Below are 19,566 nucleotides of genomic sequence, written 5' to 3' on the forward strand. Positions count from 1 at the left end.
GAGGGACTGTGATCAGTCAGTAGGATTCTTCATTTATTTAGTAATACAGGCAAACATCACCTATTAAGACCTTCATTTCAGCTATACAGTAGGGGGTATTGCCTGAGTTGAGAAGAACTGTCAGCCACCTGTCATCGTCACTAAAATATATCCTAAAACCTCATGATAAAAGTGTTTAATATCAAACAGCAGAATGTGTACTAATAAATTAGTAAATTTATTATTTTTCCTGCTAATGAGTGGGATTAAGGAGTCAGACAGATTAGATCTCCACTAAGTTAATACTCTGCTACAATTGACTCATTAATTTACAGCTAGCTGATGTAGTCATGAAGATCATACACCCAAAGAGCAGACCTAAGACCAGAGCAGTCCAAGAACTTGTGAACACTTAGTTTGAAGTATTTGAAGACAGAGAAACTGAGGCCCAAGGAGTGTTTGACTCAGGAAAAGTCACAGGGTACCACGCTATGCATAGAAACCAGTCCCCACTCCCCTTGCTCCACCTCACCAGCTACCATGAAATCACTTCCGTGTTAAAGGGATTGCACTTGTAAGGTTAAAATTATCAGCCTTATCGTCTCACTCCAGATCAGGTAATCAGCAAATTAAAAACTTTACCTCCCAAATTTCCCCACCCCCCTCCCCTCACCACTCTTTTCGGAGGCACATTTGGTATTTGTTTTTAATCCTGGCCGATTTTCAGTTCGCAAAACCTGATGCAGAGAGTTACTTGATATTCCGAAGGCGTTATTTTAAGATGAAACAATGTAAATTCTGATTCGGATGGCAGATGGCTGGCAGTTCACTGTTTGGCAAACCAACTGGTATGGTATGTTAGAAAGTCGGAGCAGCAGGTAGTACAGCTCAATTTGAAACGACCACAGATGCTCAGAGAGGCGCGGGGGAAGGGCGCAAGCTGGTCAGGAAATTAAGAACAGTAGTCAGAGCTCGCAGGGAAAAAAAAAAGAATTAAAAATTAAAAAATGACAGTAATTAGCTGAAAGTTTTCTTCTCCCAATCAGCACTTTTTGGATGCGAGTTATCAGAGATGATAGCGAGCCCATCGCGATTCACGTGAATGCATCGCTTGGCCATTGAGGGCTCGTTTCTGAGCTGGACCCAGGCGGCTTTAAGGCTTTTGCACCACTCGCATCCCATGGAAGGGTGTGAGTTTATACAAGCCTTGTGCTGCTCTTTACAGAGGGATGAACTTCATCCATGTTAGCCACGCTGGCCTGGTACTTGCAGCCTTGCTGCATGCTGGTGGCACATCCATCTCTGTTCCCATCAGCTTCCTCCAGTAGGTTTCTGCCCTCCCGTAGACATCAACACCTGCTCTGCTGCGAGAGGGGAGTGTTTGTCACCCGCTGTCGGTCTTTCCCAATTTGGTAACTAAGTGGGATGAATTGCTCTTCAGAGGAGCCCAGCTTTCTGCACTCTCGCAGGCGCACGGTTTGGGAGCTTAGATGAGAGGTCTCACTTTGTGGTGGCTAAAAGTAGCTGTGCTGGATCCCACCCCAAAGGATAGGAGCTCTAAAACAGAACTTTGCTCAAACTGTGGATCTCCACAACTCAGCTAACCCAGAACCAGAGGCCAGCTGCCATGGTCTGGCCATGCCCATGCTCTCTTCTACTCCAGAACTGGGTAGCAGAATCCAAACTGCCTTTTGGGAATGGTCTCTGGCAGGTACCAGCTCCCAGACTGTACTTGGGAAGTGTCTGGAAAGTTCACCAGGGCCAAAACTGTGCCAGGACCACCCTAACAATAAGAACGGTGGCAGTCTGGTGCCTGGGCCTGTGCCCTGGCAATGTTTATCAGCGCAGATATAGCCACAGGCTGCATCCTGATAAGCCACTCCAGCCACTCCAGGCACCCCCAAATACCTGTGTCAGCAAGCCTGAGAGGTAGATGCTTACGAACTATATCCTTGCAGCAAAAAGCACCAGAGCTCTCCAAGGACAGATCCTGGCTTATCTCGTTGCAAGACCAGTTGGGTAGATTGAGGCTACACACACTGTACGGGGCAGATAATCAAGCTGTAACGCAGAGCTAAGCTCTCCTGTGAAAATACCTGCAGGCTCAGTCTGCTGTCAACCATTAGTCTTGACCTAACCTCAACCTTCCCACAAGCAAATAATACAAACTGGTTTTCAACACTCTCCTCGATTCTTCCCATTCTGCAGTCCAGAAGAAGCATTATGGAAGAACAGCAACATATTACATGAATTAGCTGATCAAATGCTCCAAAACTCCGGATCCAGGTTCAAGTTCTCATATGTGATCATTTCCAGCCTTGATGCTTCCTCCAGGTACTTTTTTAACTATGAAAATGCTGGCTGCTGTATATCTGTGGGTACTAATGAGCTGTGAGGGGTGTTCATTTAAGAAATTCCACTCTGGAGCAAGTGTATTGAGAACGTTACAATTAAGCAATCAACAAAATCAGGAAGCGCCACAACTAGAGTTGCACCTGCACACTTCCCTCTGCCCCCCTAGGCAGTACACCTTGGCAAGACCTTCCTTTGATCTTGCACAGATTTGATTCTGGTCCAACTCCCCTGAGTTTAACAAAGTTATTTGTAGGAGGAGAATTTGGTTTATAAGGTGATTCTGCTGTCTTCTGCTCTCGTTTCATAGACCGCCCTACAATACTTGTTTGTTTATAAGGGCAGGTAGCATTCCTTCATGGTACTTGCTCTGTTTAACATGATCTTAATCAATTTTAAATTATCTTTCTTCTCTCTAAGGTATGTATTTCAATATTTTAGCAAGCAGCATTGTACTACACAGAGCTCTACAACCCCTTTATGCATACAATTCATGGAAATGAAGCAGTTAAACACAAAAACAATATACCTGTGAACACATGCAAATTGCAGACTGGCAGATGAGGCAATTAGAGACGTAGTTAATTTATATGAAAAAATGCAGGAGAGCTAGATATTTCCTCAGATGTACATTGTTATTCTACAACATTGTACAAGTAGCAGATTATATAAGAATACTGTATTGCTTTGCTTACACCATGCTAGAGATTTTCTAAGAATTGTACAAAATGTGTATACAGTACCTTGTATTATTTGGAAACCAGCATGCAATCACAAAATTAAAGATCACTGTAAAACAAATGCAGGCAGGGGAAGCATTAGGGCTGCTTGTGAAATGTTAGCACTGTCACTACTCTAATGCCTGAAACAGCTCCTGAATGTTAAGATGTTAATGCAAGTTCTTTATGTTATTTATTGAGGGAATTTCATAGGTGCTTGGCACCTCAAATTAGAGTGCCATAAAAAAGTGAAGATTATTATTTAACAGCTGGGGGAAAGGAGTAATTCACTTCCCCCAGCTTCAGGCACGGAAGATAGCTGACATCCTTCAACAGTCCGCAGAGACAGGAGGCAATTCTGTGTGCCCAAGTCCTAGCCTGCACCGACTGCAGAGGAGCCCTTCTCTCTCCATTAACTACAGCGGGAACAGGAGGAGACCAGCTGGCCAACTTAGCTACCAATATTTGCCTCATTTTTACCCTTAAAATGCTTCCTTTTTTTTTTTTTTTTTTTTTTGAGCTGGAGATAAAGCAGGGTTTTATTGCACCACATTGACCATTAATAAATATCACAAGCACTGCTACTCACCATTCATCTGCACCACTGAGAATCTGAGAATTACTCCTAAACATACATTGCTCCACGCTGGCTATAAAGTAAACCATTTGAGCTATCTCCTAAGTGTTGCATTACCTTTTAAAGGCCTTGCCTTAGGTCTAACAGTATTTTTTTTTTTCTTTTTATGGGATCTGGAAACAAATCATAGAATATAAAGTCATTGCTGATAACATTTGTGAATTACACAAAGTTTGACATCACAGTAAGTATTAAGGAGAGGGAGGGAGTCATAAAATCAGCTTGGATTCCTTAGTACATTAGGCTCAATCAGCAAACCCGTATTTTAATATAGACATATGACTCTGTGTTCAGCTAGGAAGAAGAAAAGCAGGAACAGAGAGAACAAAGGATTACATAATGGAAAACAGCATCTGAAAGTAATTTAGGGGTCACAGTAGCCAAACAGCTTAGCACGAGCTCCCATTAGGATGCCGTGATGAAAAGCACTAATGCAATCCATGGACATGGGCACAGCAAAGTAGGAGCAGAGAGTGACTTGGTTTTCATTTACAGCGGCATCAAGACTAATGCTGGAATATTAAATCCACTCCTGCCAACCACATTTTGAAAGGGCATTGAAAAATTGGGGATGGTGTGAGAAGGATCTACAGTAGTAATTTCAGGACTGGAGAGCATGTCTCTGGTTTGCAGGTGACTGGCTTCAAATTCTGCATGTCCAGGAAACACAAACTCTTATTACATGAAAATCATTGTGTGGTAGTCCAAGAGCTACAGTGGCCCATGGATTTTCCTCAAGATCTTCTTATTGATATGAATACTACGTTCATATCATCCATCATATCATCAATCCATAAATTATGGATTTAAGAATGCATAAAATGTGGTATGTTACTTGGGAACATAATTACACTAGCTTTCATGAGATCTGACGAAAGTTTGATTTAACAGCCATCAATGATTTTTAATGGCTGGGTTACACCAATAATCAAGACCAAGAAAGCGGTTCTGCAAGAACGTCTGCACTGGTGGCCTGATTGTCCCATCACGCACCTCCAGAAATATGAAAGCTGTTTTGGTTTTGTAATCTTTGGGGATTTTTATTACTTTGAACCAATTGATGCAAATGGGAACATGCATGAGACAAACCTTTCAACGGGTGTAACCTACAAAACAGATTTTAGTATGCAATGATTTTCTACATCTTTATCCTAATTGCAGAAAGTACTACTGACTTACAATGAAAGACTTGATTCGCTTTATCCCATTACTTCATTTTCATTTTCCACTGGGTATTAAAACCTAAACCCTTCATATATTCAGCCCCGGCGAAACTGCGCAAGGACTGCACAACTGATTGGGGTTTTTTGCTACTTCAATAATAACATATATTTCCCATACAGAGATCTCACCCATAACTGAGTTTTTATAAGCCCATCTAGCAGTATCACATGTCTTCTGAGATAATTTTAGCTAATGAAATCACAAACCTTTCATATAATCTTCTTCATTAGCAATGAACAAATTCTGGAGCTAAAATTTGTTTGAAGAAAAACATGTCGCAGGTCAGCAACATCTTTAAATCTCTAGGACAGTGGCATTTTCAAGCCAGCGAGGAAAGGATTCCCAGAATGACTGAGACGTGCCTTATGCTTGCAGCCCTGAGCAGCTGTGATACATGAGTTCTCAATCAAAATTATCAACCAATGTATATGTTTGCTCAGTTAAAGGCCAGATAACACAGAGGGCAGCTGTTTGCCAGCATTTTAACTACAAGGTCCACTTTTTTAACCCACGCTTCTCTGCTGACCATCTTCTTTCATTAAGACTTCACACAGACCATTGTCTTTCCTATTTGTGAGCATTTAATGTTTTCATGGAAAAGACAGCAATTAGGTGGCCCTGTCAGGACACCTAACATTTGTGTTTCTTTTTAAGAAATCGTTTAAAGAAATGTTAAGAAACAGTCTTTTTAAGAAACATTTGGTTTCTTTTTTTATTTCTGTTAGAATTCAATAGCTGAAACAACGACATCCAGGACCACAAGTCCCAACTTTGTAAGAGTTACAGGTAACTTCTCCATGGGCCAGGATTGCAACCACTGACATAGATGCTAAATAGTATTTTGTTCCCAGGTGCATCAAAGGGAAAACTTCCACTAGCAGGCAGAGAGTTTGACCAGGGTACAATTCTGTTGCCTGAAGACAATCATCTAATGTTATTTCAAATGCACCTACAACACCCAAGACATCAGCACAGGACATAGAGAGGACACAGTATCTAGAAGAGACACCCCTTCTGGAGCAGCACTTTGGGGTAATTTGGGACATTTGTTTTCAGCTATTATAAATTTTCCTCTGGCAAAAGGAAAAGTGATTGATCTGTGTATATAGGGAAATTGATGAAAATTTCTAAGATGAAAAAACACCAAACACTGTTGAATTTGGTGAATGAGGATATGGTCTGCCCTGGAGCTTGGTACTTCATCAATATTTGACCATCTAAATTTTAAAGCAACAGTTAATGAGGCAAATAAAAAACTTAATGTTACGTGTATAAAGATGATTAGGATCAAATTATGTTCATGAAAAGAAACTGCCTCTGAAATGAATTGCTTAAATGTCCTGAGGAAACTGGGGAGTGGTGGGAACATTGTCATCTACTGCACTGACATATGCTTCACTTTCGTAGACTGAACTCCCTTATACCCTTGCATGACAGATCAGAGAGTATCTTTCTAGAAAACTAGAAGTGACATCCAGCATTGGGCTCAGACACCTATGTTTAGGTATCTACATGGACTGAATTCAGTTACCACACATAGACATCCAATGCCATTTGCAATGCCCTAGAGCATCCTAACCATCCACATAAGGCTGGCAGGTGGGATACACAACCTACAGTTGACCTGCACCTATCTGGACAGGCTGCTTCACACCATGATGAATGTGTCAGAACATTTTTAAAAAGGGTAGAGAGGAGGACCCTGGGAACTACCGACCTGTCAGCCTCACCTCTGTGCCTGGGAAGATCATGGAAAAGATGCTCCTAGAAGCTGTGCTAAGGCACACGGAGGACAGGGAGGTGATTCGAGACAGCCAGCACGGCTTCACCAAGGGCAAGTCCTGCCTGACCAACCTAGTCGCCTTCTATGATGGAGTGACTGCATCAGTGGACAAGGGAAGAGCTACTGATGTTGTCTACATGGACTTCTGTAAGGCCTTTGACACGGTCCCCCACAACATCCTTCTCTCTAAATTGCAGAGATATGGATTTGATGGGCGGACTGTTTGGTGGATGAGGAATTGGTTGGATGGTCACATCCAGAAGGTCGTGTTCAACGGCTCGATGTCCAGATGGAGACTGGTGACAAGTGGTGTTCCTCAGGGGTCCGTACTGGGACCGGTGCTGTTTAATATCTTCATCAATGACATAGACAGCAGGATCAAGCGCACCCTCAGAAAGTTTGCAGATGACACCAAGCTGAGTGGTGTGGTTGACACACCTGAGGGGTGGGATGCTATCCAGAGGGACCTGGACAAGCTGGAGAAGTGGGCCCATGTGAACCTCATGAGGTTCAACAAGGCCCAGTGCAGGGTTCTGCACCTGGGTCAGGGCAACCCCAGGTATTCATACAGGCTGGGGGATGAAGGGATGGAGAGCAGCCCTGCGGAGAAGGACTTGGGGGTACTGGGGGATGAAAAGCTGGACATGAGCTGACAATGTGCACTCACAGTCCAGATAGATAGCCAATTGTCTCCTGGGCTGCATCAAAAGAAGCATGGCCAGCAGGTTGAGGGAGGGGATTCTGCGCCTCTGCTCTGCTCTGGTGAGTGTGGAGCACCCAGAGTACTGTGTCCAGCTCTGGAGCCCTCAGTACAGGGAAGACATGGTCCTGTTGGAGCAGGTCCAGAGAAGGGCCATGAAAACAATCAGAGGGCTGGAACACCTCTACTATGAAGAAAGGCTGAGATAGTTGGGGGTGTTCAGCCTGGAGAAGAGAAGGCTCCAGGGAGACCTTATTGCAGCCTTTTGGTACTTAAACGGGGCTTATAAGAAAGATGGGCACAGACTTTTTAGCAGTGACTGTAGCAATAGGATGAGGCGTAATGCTTTTAAACTAAAAAAGGGAGATTCAGACTAGATATAAGTAAGAATTTTTTTACACTGAGGGTGGTGAAACACTGGAAGTGGTTTCCCAGAGAGGTGGGAGATGCCCCATTGCTGGAAACATTCCAGTCCAGGTTGGACGGGGCTCTGAGCAACCTGATCTGGTTGAAGCTGTCCCTGCTCATTGCAGGGAGTTTGGACTAGATGGCCTGTAGAGGTCCCTTCCAACCCAAACTATTCTATGATTCTATGATCTCCAGTGACACTAGATCATTTCATCTAGGGCAGATCATGTGGTCCTAAGGGAAGAATTGAGTCTGAGACTGACACCCCCACATATAGGTGTCTACATATATGAGTGTACATGTGTGTTAGGTGTCTAACCTCCCTGTACAGTTAATGGGGACCTAATCAATGGGACAGAAGAGGAATTTTGCTCTCCCTGAGCAGGCATCTGGTCACGTGCATAGCTCTCTGGATTCCACAGGCTCTACTGACTAGTGTACATGTAGCCCCTACCTGCAGACACTTAAATGCAGAAGCTGCATCTCACCAGAGACGTTCTTTCCTAGCATGCCAGTTCAGAAGGTAAACATTTCAAATCTGATGCATAATCAGATATTATAAATCTGGACAGTGGTAAAGAAAAGACAAACCCCCCAAAAAACCCAGGACATTGTACCTAAAGGAAACCAGAGGTCGTCTGAACAGAAGCACATACCAAAGGAAGTTTGAGATGACAAAAACCATTCAGATCAAGGATTTTGAAGGACCCTGGATAGAAGAAGATGTGAAGGAAATGTACACCAAAGAACTGGTGCCTGTTTCACTCTGTTCTGTTAGGTCAAGTACTCCCTGGTAGCACATTCATACAAATACCTTCCTGTAGCAGAGGGAGAAATCTGACTATATCTACTTGCTTTGGTAAATAGTGTCAGTCATCCCTGGTTCAGCATTCTCATGCACCACCCAGAAATATTTTGATCTGTCTTGTAACTTTTGGGCAAGCAGGTATTTTCTCTGAGGATATGAGTCTGCCGAATCTTTACTGTAAAGGCCATGTGAAGTTTCCTCCTCAAGTTCCCTGATAACAACTGCAGCAGACCTGTGACAACATGTTGGGCTCCTCTATGGGAAATCGATGCTGCAAAAGGACTCCATGAGGAGCTCCCAAAATGAGAAGGTTTGGCTTTAGAGCCCATACAAACATCATTTCTTCACCATCGGTATCTTCATTCTAGCAGTCCTGCACTGTTCAGAAGCTCTGAATGATGGAAGAGTAAATTTAAATTTATCTCCATCACGTATTTCCATAATCAGCTACTTTGGAAGCAACGATCTGATTCCCTCTGCTCTTAGAAAACCTAAGATTATAGAGTTGTCTGTCAAGAGACTCACATGTGGAAGAGAAATTGGGGAAAGGATCCACTACTAAATAAAGTCTGATAATCTATAGGAAAGGACCAGATGATATGATATTGTCTGCAACAACATAGACTGAACTTTGAAGACATGAGATATCCCTTCCAATTCTACAGTCATTGTACTTTTTATTGGGCCATTGATACAATAATTCATAATAACCTCAGAAATATGGGGAATCTGAATACTGTGCTCAGAAAACACTGGGTTTTGTCATGAACATCTGCCCATTTTAGGTCTTATTTGATGGTCATATGAGATGAGAAAGAAAACATTTTATAAGAACAAGAGTATTTGCTTATCTTTCCAGGACTTGCAGAGTTTCAAAACTGTCTTAAAAAATCTAAACTAAAATGGTTTGTCAAGACTCAGGATCTCCCTGTTCATACTGTCTCCTCTAACACAGAAAACACATCCATTCGGTTTCTTCCTTCCCAACTCTCTAATGCCGTGAGCAAGTGAGCACCATGGGACAGGAATGCATGTCAGAGAGGGGCAGCACTACTATTTCAAGCACTATTTCATAGTGTCCTTAGCATAAATGGAAGGCAACACTCCTTTTTTTTTCTTTTTTTTTTTTTTAAGATGTATGCATTCAAAAGTAAAAAGAGACTGAAAACACATAGCATTGGATTTCTTTTCCCCCAGTTATGAAAACAAAGCACAGCTCCTAGGCTTTGAAGAGTGCAACTACCATGACTGGATGACACCCTGTGACATTTGTAGTTGGCAAAGTTGTTTCCTAAAGGGCAAAGAAGCGAGGAAGGGGATGCAGAAAGAAGGCAGGGGAAAGGATTACATAAAAAAGGATTAAGACAACAATTTTGTATGGGAAAGGAGACCATGAATTTTCTGGTGAGACAGGATGAACACCTTGTTTTCCTATAACCTCTCTCTTCACTATTGCTTTGAGATATACATAAAAGAAAGGTCTGATCATCACCAGAATATTATTATTTCTGTTATTTCTGTTGTCATCATTTAGGATTCAAGGGTCTATCTACCAAAAGGCTTCACTCTTATTTTACTGCAATTCTGAGGAACAGCCTCTGCCTTTAACACCTCCCCCTAAAAAATTATCCATCCCTGAACTCATTACCCTGCAAAAGCAGGAACTACCTGCACTATCCTCTACACCAGTACTGCTGAAGTAAAGAGTATTTCAGAAGGTTTTCATAAGATAAAAGGATTTTCCTGCTGAGTCAAAGACAGCACACACCTACCTCCTTTGAAGGGCAACCCCATGTGTAATAAGTCCCCCTTCTGTACCCAAAATGCAGAGTACAACTCTGTTGCAGCCCCCAGCTAGGGCACAGCTTTGGTTCAAGCAGTAAAGGCTCAAACCCCAGTAATGACACAGGTGAGAACTGTTTAAGTAACATATGGGCAGGTGATACAGAAGTGACATTGCTAGGACATAGGGCTAAGCTTCAATTTCAATTTTCAGACTCCCTGCGAACCCCAGGGAATGTACAAATTACCTATCCTGCTGCTAGCCACGCTATGCACTTGCAAGAGATTTTTTCTTGATTTAGCCTATTAGAGATATACAGAGTTTAAAAGTCCAGAGTCAGCAGCTGGGTTTTGCAATTGGGCACTTATAACACACAGGCAATGGCCAGAAGCTAAGACTTACAGTTCAAAGTAGACCTAGTAGGAAAATTCTTCCCTTTCAAAAAAAAAAAAAAAACAAATCAAGTAAAATAGGAGCATCGCATTTTAATCTGTTCTTACCCCACTGACTTGTTTTTAACTTTTATGAAAAAGCAAAAATCCAGATAATGGCTGTTTATATAGCACATACACACATACATATGTCAACATATATATACACAATCAACAGCCTAAAATAGATTTTTTTAGAGGTTTCGCTATCCGAAGATATAAAATTCATCCACATGAGATAATTTCCCTTAGTTAAAACCACATATCTGGTCAAGAAATATTTCTGTGCAAAATTTTCAGGGAAGTCTAATTTAGGTCTCTAATTTGCTGGTGGTTCAAATCCTTTCCAGTCTCTTTTTCCTGGAAATCAAGCCTCCATATGTAAAAGGGATAATAAGCCTTTTCTTTTAAGGAATATGCCTGGAGCTGAAAGATTTAAATTTAAATCTCAGTAGCTGTAATATTATTCCATCCAAGAGATGCTCATGGTGCATATAGCAACATGCTTTTTGCATTTATCTGAGTAGGATTCAGCGTTGACACTAATTCAGCATTTCTTGCTTGTGGCAGAGGTATGGGAAGAATGCGATGCGCCAAGGACATGCTATAATTTCAGTGCAAATCTACCACAGCATTCTCTGATTGTGCCATATGATCCTAACAAAATAAAATAGTTGCAAACTGCTGCTCAAATGTGATGTTCAACTCCTACAAGTGCTGTAAGGCTCTGGCATGACTGTAGCGTAAATGTATAGAAATCTATGTCTGTCTTCTAGAAAATGGCTGAATTATGTTTGCATAAGACTATGATAAACAGAATTAATATATAAAAGGTGACTAAGCTAAAGGGAGTCATGTCTCTGCCACTGAGTTGCAAAAGCAATCTGTTAAGAACACAAAAGGAGATTTTTTTTCTCCTTTTTTTTTTTTAATGCTTTTTCAGCTTTTATTTTTAACCTTAGGAAATGAACACAGTTTACATCTATTCCTGTAAGGACTGCCCAAGCACAAGAGTATGTGCTCTTACTTAGAGGAAAAGTCGGTACGCTTCTTTTTTTTTTTTGTCTACAGAAACTTCTGGGTTATTGATAATGTGAGGGTAGGGTAAGAAAATAAAAGGTATTAATGCATCTCTTTGTACCTGGAAAGACACAATGCGTACCATGTTCTCTCTCCACACAAAAAATAGCCCTGGAAAGTTCTGGTTATATATTTCTAGGTATACTCTTGAGAAACAAAGTAGACACAAATGCATTTTCAGAGACTTTTGGACTTAATGTCACAAAATCAAAGTGAAAAATAATTCAATAACATAGCCCATAGCCTTCTCATTATGGTGGTAGGGAACTATCCCTTGTTAAAGGACTTACACAGAGATGAGTACCTATTTAGACACCATTGTAAATGAAGACAATGCATTTATTTCATTGCTATGGTTACTAAATCAAGTATGAAATATAGAAATATGGTTCACAAGGAAAAAAAATGAAGAAAAATAAATGACATACTGCTTTAGAAATGCAGAAGAAAGATCAAACAAATAGGCTGCACAGTTTAAGAAACAATTAATTATTAGAACTTTCACAACACATGTGATATAATCTCATTGTCATTTGATTGCAGCCATTCTTATACCAGTGCTATCTCACTCTCTTTCCTTTTACCCATCTTGCCTGGGGCAGGAGAAAAGGTTGTACCTTTTATCTGCGATACTGAGGAAAGATGATGTATCACTGCAAGCCTAAAGGCTCGGTGGAGTGGCTTCTGCTGGGCACAGTGCTGGCCTCGGACAGACCCTCTCCTCTTCTCCAACATCTCTCCAGGACCTGTTTGACACAAATGGGCTAGTGGCTGTGCTAAATGGTTGCTCACATTCAGCAAACAGGATAGCAAATCGTCATCTCAAATGTCTGGGCATAACTCAAAGTGTTTCCTGGGGCGATTTCTAAAACACAGAAGTTCAGAGGGACAAAGGGTCAGAGCTTTTTCTAAGTGACATACCATCACAGCACCCAGATTTCTTCATCCAGCGTACACGCAGCTGACAACTGACTCCTGCCTAGCAGGTTTGGTTTGGACTGTTCCCCACCAAGGGAGCAGATTTAGGCCAGTGCGGTGATCCAAAAGTACCAAGGGCAGGAGAATAGCCAATAAAAATGGTCAACATTACATTTTAGTGCTTGGAAATGTTGTAAAGCTGCACTCTCTATATGGTCCAAACAAGCTGTTTAAAAGGCTTTGTGAACCAAAACGAAGAAAACTAATGGCTAAGACTATAAATCCCTCTCTCCTTTCTTCAATGACACACAGTCAACAATTTAATTCTACTCACTCACTGAAACATCGCTTACTCCAGAGGTGCCAGTCAAACTGTATTTGGTTCATGCAAGCCTCATCAGAACTATTCAAAATCCAAGGCTAGAAATGCTGCAGTCGAACTCCTGGGCAAAGTGGATGGGAGGCAAAGGGATGACACTCCGGGGCAGGATGTACAAAAGCCAAGATTAATCTACCTGACATCCTGCTGCCGTCTCCTCAAAGCAAATCCAAACAAATTCAGTACAATAGTTTCAGAAACAGTCTCTATCATATTTAGGCAAAGCCAGCTATTCGGCCACTTTATGCACTTGGCATGCTTGGAAATCTCTTTGCCATAGCCAATTAGAAAGAGATCTGATTAATTAGGACTTCTTCATCCTTCATTTTCTGACCAACACATAGCAATGGATTATTTACGCAGAATTAGATGGAATTCTTCAGATATACTGCCTCAAAAAAGAGCTCTTCTAGAGTCACAGAATAGAGCCAAGAAGATCCAGATGGAACTAAAGCATTTAAATTAATACTGTTCCCACATACCCCAGTGCGAGCGCACAGCTGTACCGCAGTCATATTTATAAAGGGAGATGGGCTGGCTCTACCATGTCAGTTAATATTGTGCCACAGCTTCATGACACAGTACGCTGGCATCGCTCTAGACGCGGTACGTTGGCATAGTATGTGACAGTCATTGCCCCTGTTAGCTTTCAGAGGAACATATCTGAAATCCCCAAAGTGACTGAGGAGCCTGAACTTTGCGGAGTTTATTGGGACTGAGCCTACTAAATCACCGAGGGGCCGTAGAAAAGGCTGCCTCTTACTCTGGAAGGTATGCACATAGCTAAACAAGAGAGCCAAGAAAAGAAAAGAGGAAAGGACAGAGCAAGAGTAATAATAAGGACACTAGTACTGAATAAAATTTCTTCTTTTTATTCTCTGACACAAGATGCAATTTCTGAAAGGAAATAGGAACAGAAAAAAGGCAAGTGCAGATCTATGAAAATAACCTTGTTTTATCCACTGTGGCCCCCCGAGATCTCTGCTCCTAGAGATTAGTAGTTATAAAGTCTCCCTCAGAAAGCACAAGTGAGCCTCTCTCAGTAAGCCTAATGAAAACCAAATTGAAAATCGCTTTGCTGAGGTACTTCTATCTGACTGAGAATTGCATCTAACCACATAATTTCCATGAAACGGCAAATAACTGCCTCACGGATCGCAATAACGGGAAGTGTGGAGAGCAAATTGCAAAAACTAGTGGTTCTGGTGGATGAACTACAGCGTGCTTGGACACTGCGAGCTGTGCTAGATCAGGTTTTGGTGTGCTCTGCTGCTCACGTCAAGGGCTTGGGAGGCTTTAGATGTCTTCTCAAGGCAATGCAAAGTCAAGTGCTGTGATGAACCTTTCGTTCTCTTTCAACAAAAACCATGCACCTGATTTTCATCTTTGCTAAGGCTTGCTGTGAACTTGGTGCACTCACTGTGCAAAGAAGCCATAAAGTGACTATAAAAGGAGCTTAAGTAACAGGCAGGTAATACGAAAAGAACCAGAATCCTGAATTTTATTAGCATCCAAAATCCAAAGACTCAAACTGAAACGTCATGAGACTGAAGGGGGAAAAGCAACACTATAGAGAAAGAAATTGGTGCAACTTTGAAACATCCTGTAACAGAAGATGACAAAAAATCACCTTGTCCTATGGAAAAAGTTCCTTGAAAAATGAGCTATTAGAGCCTGAAAGTCTCCCGCCTTCTTGCGTAAATGAGCATGAACGTGTATTTCTCTTCCTAGAGGTGGCACAAAGAAGAGCCAACAAGCACACTGAGAATTTTGCAAAGACTCCAGTACAAAGTACTGAAAAAAGAGGCTTCTTTGGAAGGTAAACTTGATTTCCCAAAGGGGATGAGTAAGCAGTCATTTCCCTTGCAGGCAAATGAAAGCAATGATGAGCTTTCAAAGATGTCATTCACAAAACTGCCCTTAATGGGAGAGCAGAGTGACTGAATCCAGGCAGGAAATTAAGAGACAGAGCAGGGACGGTCATTTTGATGAGAAGACTCAAAGAGAACAGAGAAAGGAAACAAGGGGGCTGTGCAGCACTGTCATCTCCTTTGACTGGGTCCCATTAATACGAGTCATTTAAGAGAGTGATGAAAAGAGTGGGAATCTTTAAAAAAACCCCAACTTTTTCAAAGGTATAATTCTGTTTGAGTTTCAGAATTTTTCTTTCCAAATATGCCAAAATACATCCCAGCAGGACAGACAAGCTTATGCGATATGGATTATCTGGTGATAGGGGTATTGTCATGGAAACATGATCTTTGCTCAGAAGTGATTACTTACTCCTGCTCTCATTCCCTTCACATATTAATAATAGATTTTTTTTTCATTATTAAGTCAGTGACAGACTATGGACCTGAATCTTCTCCTATCTCCCGTATGGATTTCATCCTGGTTTTCAGCTGTGTCGTTTCTCATTTACAGACGGGCTGCAGTAGTGGCCCGCAAGCACTGCCACAAGCCACAGGAAAAACTGGCTTCCAGTCCCCAAGCAGAGACTGCGCCTGGTTTAGTAAGGAGACACAGTACTCTGTCTTTTGCAAGGTTGGACACAACTTTTCGGCTACAAGCCAGTGGATACATCACAGATACTGAGAAAACAACTCACACCCCAGGTCATCTAACGAAATAGATGAAAGAGGAATCTCCTCCAGAAACTTTCACTTGGGCATTTACAAGAAGGTTTCTAAGCTCCCTTTAAAGACAATAAAGTCTTACTGCACGATACGGTTGCCTAAAGACAGGCATCCATAGGCATTATTTGAGATGCCACAGGGAATCTTGTCCAGCCCCTGACTGCCATTCCCATAGTTCAAATCTCCCGTGGGTACTGAGCCATGTTTGCCAGCTTTATGCGGACATCTCAGATATCCCAGATCATCTTTAACAGCACTTGACATATATGCGTGTGCAACTTAATTGAGCCCAGTGGAGCCCAGAGAGCAATTCAATTCCTCCTGAAGTAAACATCTGTCTTTGGTCAGCAGAATTGCTCTAAAGGCTCTGATTTCAAGGGGTTCAATTCAGTTGCCCAAACACAGACATCAAGTATGTAGGAGATAGTCAGGGGAGTGACTACTGTCCTGGGCAAAACCCTGCGAGGTAGCGCCGAAACAATTCAACCGATATGGACAACGGCTGTGGCACTGTCTGTTTTATGGCCCTAGATATATGGCCCTTTCAGCAAGCTCACAATGATTTCAGCTCCCTCTTGGAGATTTTACCCCTCCTGATGTTAGGAAAAGAAAAACCTATTGAAGTTAGGAATAAGCAGATGTTTACAGTGACACAGATGGCCTATTCAAAACAAGATAACTGTATATAAAAATAGTGCAATATGTTATTATAGGGATTGAGGCTGGAAAGAAAAAGCAAAGTTTATACGCACATCCATTTTGCCAGTGCAAAGTACCCCCAAGCCCCAAAGGTTATGTTTATATGAGTAAATTAAGCAGGGCCAGGACATGGTCTCAGGCACTGGTCCAGCTGGGTGGCCCATGGCACCTTGCAGTCCCTGGCGTCTGCCCCAGCACTGCCTGTACCAGGGGTCGCAACGGGCCCGGGACTTACCTCGGAAGGCAATATGGACACAGCCACCCTTGTTTATTTGAGCAATTATATGAATGCGACAACTTGGCCTCAGGGTCCGAAAATGGGCTTGATCCTTTCTTCTTTTTTACCACTACAGAGTTGACCTCAAGTATTTTAAATTCAGTCCTTCCCTTTCTCCTAGGCAAGAGGGTTCTTCTTACTATGTAGTAAGAGCTCTTTTTATGCTGCTGTTTCATGCTCCAGCTTTGCTGGGTTTACGTGCCCATGGACTTCCCATGGACTGCAGTTGCAACACCAATGTATGATCACTGGTCTGCCTTCATCCTCCCCCAGTAACACCATTCACACTGGTTGTGTTCAGCCCAGTCACACCTCCCCGGCCTGTGTCCACCTCTTTACTCATCATTTGTGGGGAAGAAATTCACCCCTCCAGACTTTGCAGGTCCTGGTAAGAAGGGAGCAAAAGGGAAACCAAGTCACACATATTTTTTCGGAAAAGGAAAAATGTTTCATGTCAGGAACCATGTTCCCAGAATTTAAGGGAAGTGTTGCCATGCTTCCCACAGCCCCCAGTCTATGCCATTCTGAAGCTTATACGAGGGTTAATAGATGAAAAATGATGAAAACATGACACAATGCAGATGGGAGGAGCCGGAGTCAGGTGACAATGAACTCACAAGGTTATACAGGTTTGCAGGTGGAGCCTGGTGAGTTTGGATCAAATCTCAAAATACGTGCAGGCTTAGAACTGGCTCTTCCCCACCCTGTGGGACCACCCAGCTATCACTGCAACCCGTGAAAGATGTGAGCTTGGAAGAGATGAAGGTAGAGCCCAGAAAAAACATATAAGCAGGAAGAAGCAGGAAGAAGAAAGTCTGGAGACATTTGGGTGAGAAACATATAAAGGCTGCCAGGTTGGTAATCAGAGCGGATTTCATAGAATCACAGAATTATTTAGGTTGGAAAAGCCCTATAAGATGGAATCAGGGCCTCTAATTACACCTCCTTCTTTTTGCAAAGTTTTCTATGAAATGCTACAAAATCTGATCCAGTTATGCCAGTGTAAGTGAAAATGCCACTGACTCACATCAGTGCAAACCCAGAAAAACTGAGAAAGGCTGTTTAGATTCATTTCTTGTATGCATCTGAGTAGCTGCACCCTCAAGATGCATTGTTCAAAAATTCAGGGAAACACAGTACTCTTTAGTCATTTGGTACACAAAATAGTCAGGATGACAGGTACAATTACTTTAATTGCAGGCGAACACCCTAAAGGTTACTCGAATGGTCGCTGATGAGCCTGGAACAGTTTTACAATAGCGTAACATTAAATTCCGAAATCTGTTGTAGAGCAGAGTTAATTTTTAAAAAGAGTGAAATCTATAGTCGACTACCCTCTTCCTCCTCCCTCCACCCCTAAGCCCCCCAAACACTGGGTCTGGCGGTTATTCTGATCCCTGGAGTTTGATGCATGTTTGATTCACAGACTGCAGCATGTCTGCACCAGATGGCCCCGAGTTAATGAACACAAACTCATCACTTTTACTCACGAGGGAAATGTGTAGCTCAATCTGATTTGTACTCGACAACTAAAAATATTTTAGTATTTTTAGTGAGCATTTTACTGTTACAAAATGGCATTTGAGGAAAGCATTAAAAGAACACAGCCTACCCAACAAATGTACTTCCACAGATGAAGAACAGCGCTGCTGCCTTTTCCGCTTCTCATCAGAGCTAAGTTAACATATTCCCAAACCTTAAAACTGCAAGCAGCACATAAAGAAAGCTATAAGATCTGGGGCCTTCTCAGGCACCATTAAACCATTTGCAAGAAGTCTCCTGAGTTTGCTGAAAGCAGGATTGGGCTCTGAGTTTGTTACCACAGCAGGTTTGAAAGGATACGGGTCATATTCTCAGCTAGCATAAAACAAAGTGAATGCCCGGAAAACACCAGAGCTGTGATTATTTATACCAGCTAATGATTGGTCTGCATGGTGTCACTGTGATTTTCATGTGTAGCGCACAAGATGTAACCGCATGAGAATATAAAACACATACAAAAAACACCATTACGCTGGCATGATATACAAAAGGTTTTTCCCCAAGGAACCAAGAGACATTTCTTAAAAGATGAAAACCAGATCCCCCAGTCTAAGACCCAAAAATGGATTAATTGCTTCCCTTGGAGTCAATGGGCACAAAATTATGATTGTAAACACATGGCAGGAGCCGCATTCCCAAATTTAAAGGAATCTTGATTTCACTTTTCACTCAAAAAGCTGTTGGGCATGCCAAAATTTTAATGTAATTTTAGCCTGGAATGTGACTTCCTTACTACTTTCTGTGATTTTACATGCTTGAGTGTGATACACACCACATGATCATAAGACGCAATTCTTAACGAAACCATATAGTTATCTGAAAACTTGTTAGAGGTATTGTATGTTGATGTAAATATTTGATATAGTTGGGTGTTTTGTTCACTGCATACTGTTTTTGCTGTTACTCTTACACTATAGCGATGCATTCTCTACCCATAGTTTCAAGACGGCAAAGAATAAATCAGATTTAAAAAAACAACTGAGAAGAAAGTAACGTACTAGCCATAACTCTTTACACCACATTCTTCAAGAAGCAAGCTGGCCAAACCAGGTCAGATAAGAACTGACTCCCAGATGCCATGGATAAACTAGTCAGAGCCAGGCATCTGCGTCTTACAGCTGCCAAAGTCATGCCAGCGGTAGGCACCTGCCAAACCAATCTACTGGAGGTTGAACACATTTCCCGTCCCCTCTGAAAGGAAGAGGTAGTGC

At 42.1% G+C, this 19,566-nt stretch overlaps 1 protein-coding gene across 1 annotated transcript in view; it reads right to left on the reverse strand.

The window, feature by feature from the left end:
* Positions 1 to 19,566, reverse strand: part of MSRA (methionine sulfoxide reductase A) — a 309,718-nt gene that overhangs the window by 51,134 nt on the left and 239,018 nt on the right. The gene's annotated exons all lie outside the window — the stretch shown is intronic.

This window comes from Pelecanus crispus, chromosome 3 (assembly GCF_030463565.1).
Source record: "Pelecanus crispus isolate bPelCri1 chromosome 3, bPelCri1.pri, whole genome shotgun sequence".
NCBI classification, from domain to species: Eukaryota; Metazoa; Chordata; class Aves; order Pelecaniformes; family Pelecanidae; genus Pelecanus; species Pelecanus crispus.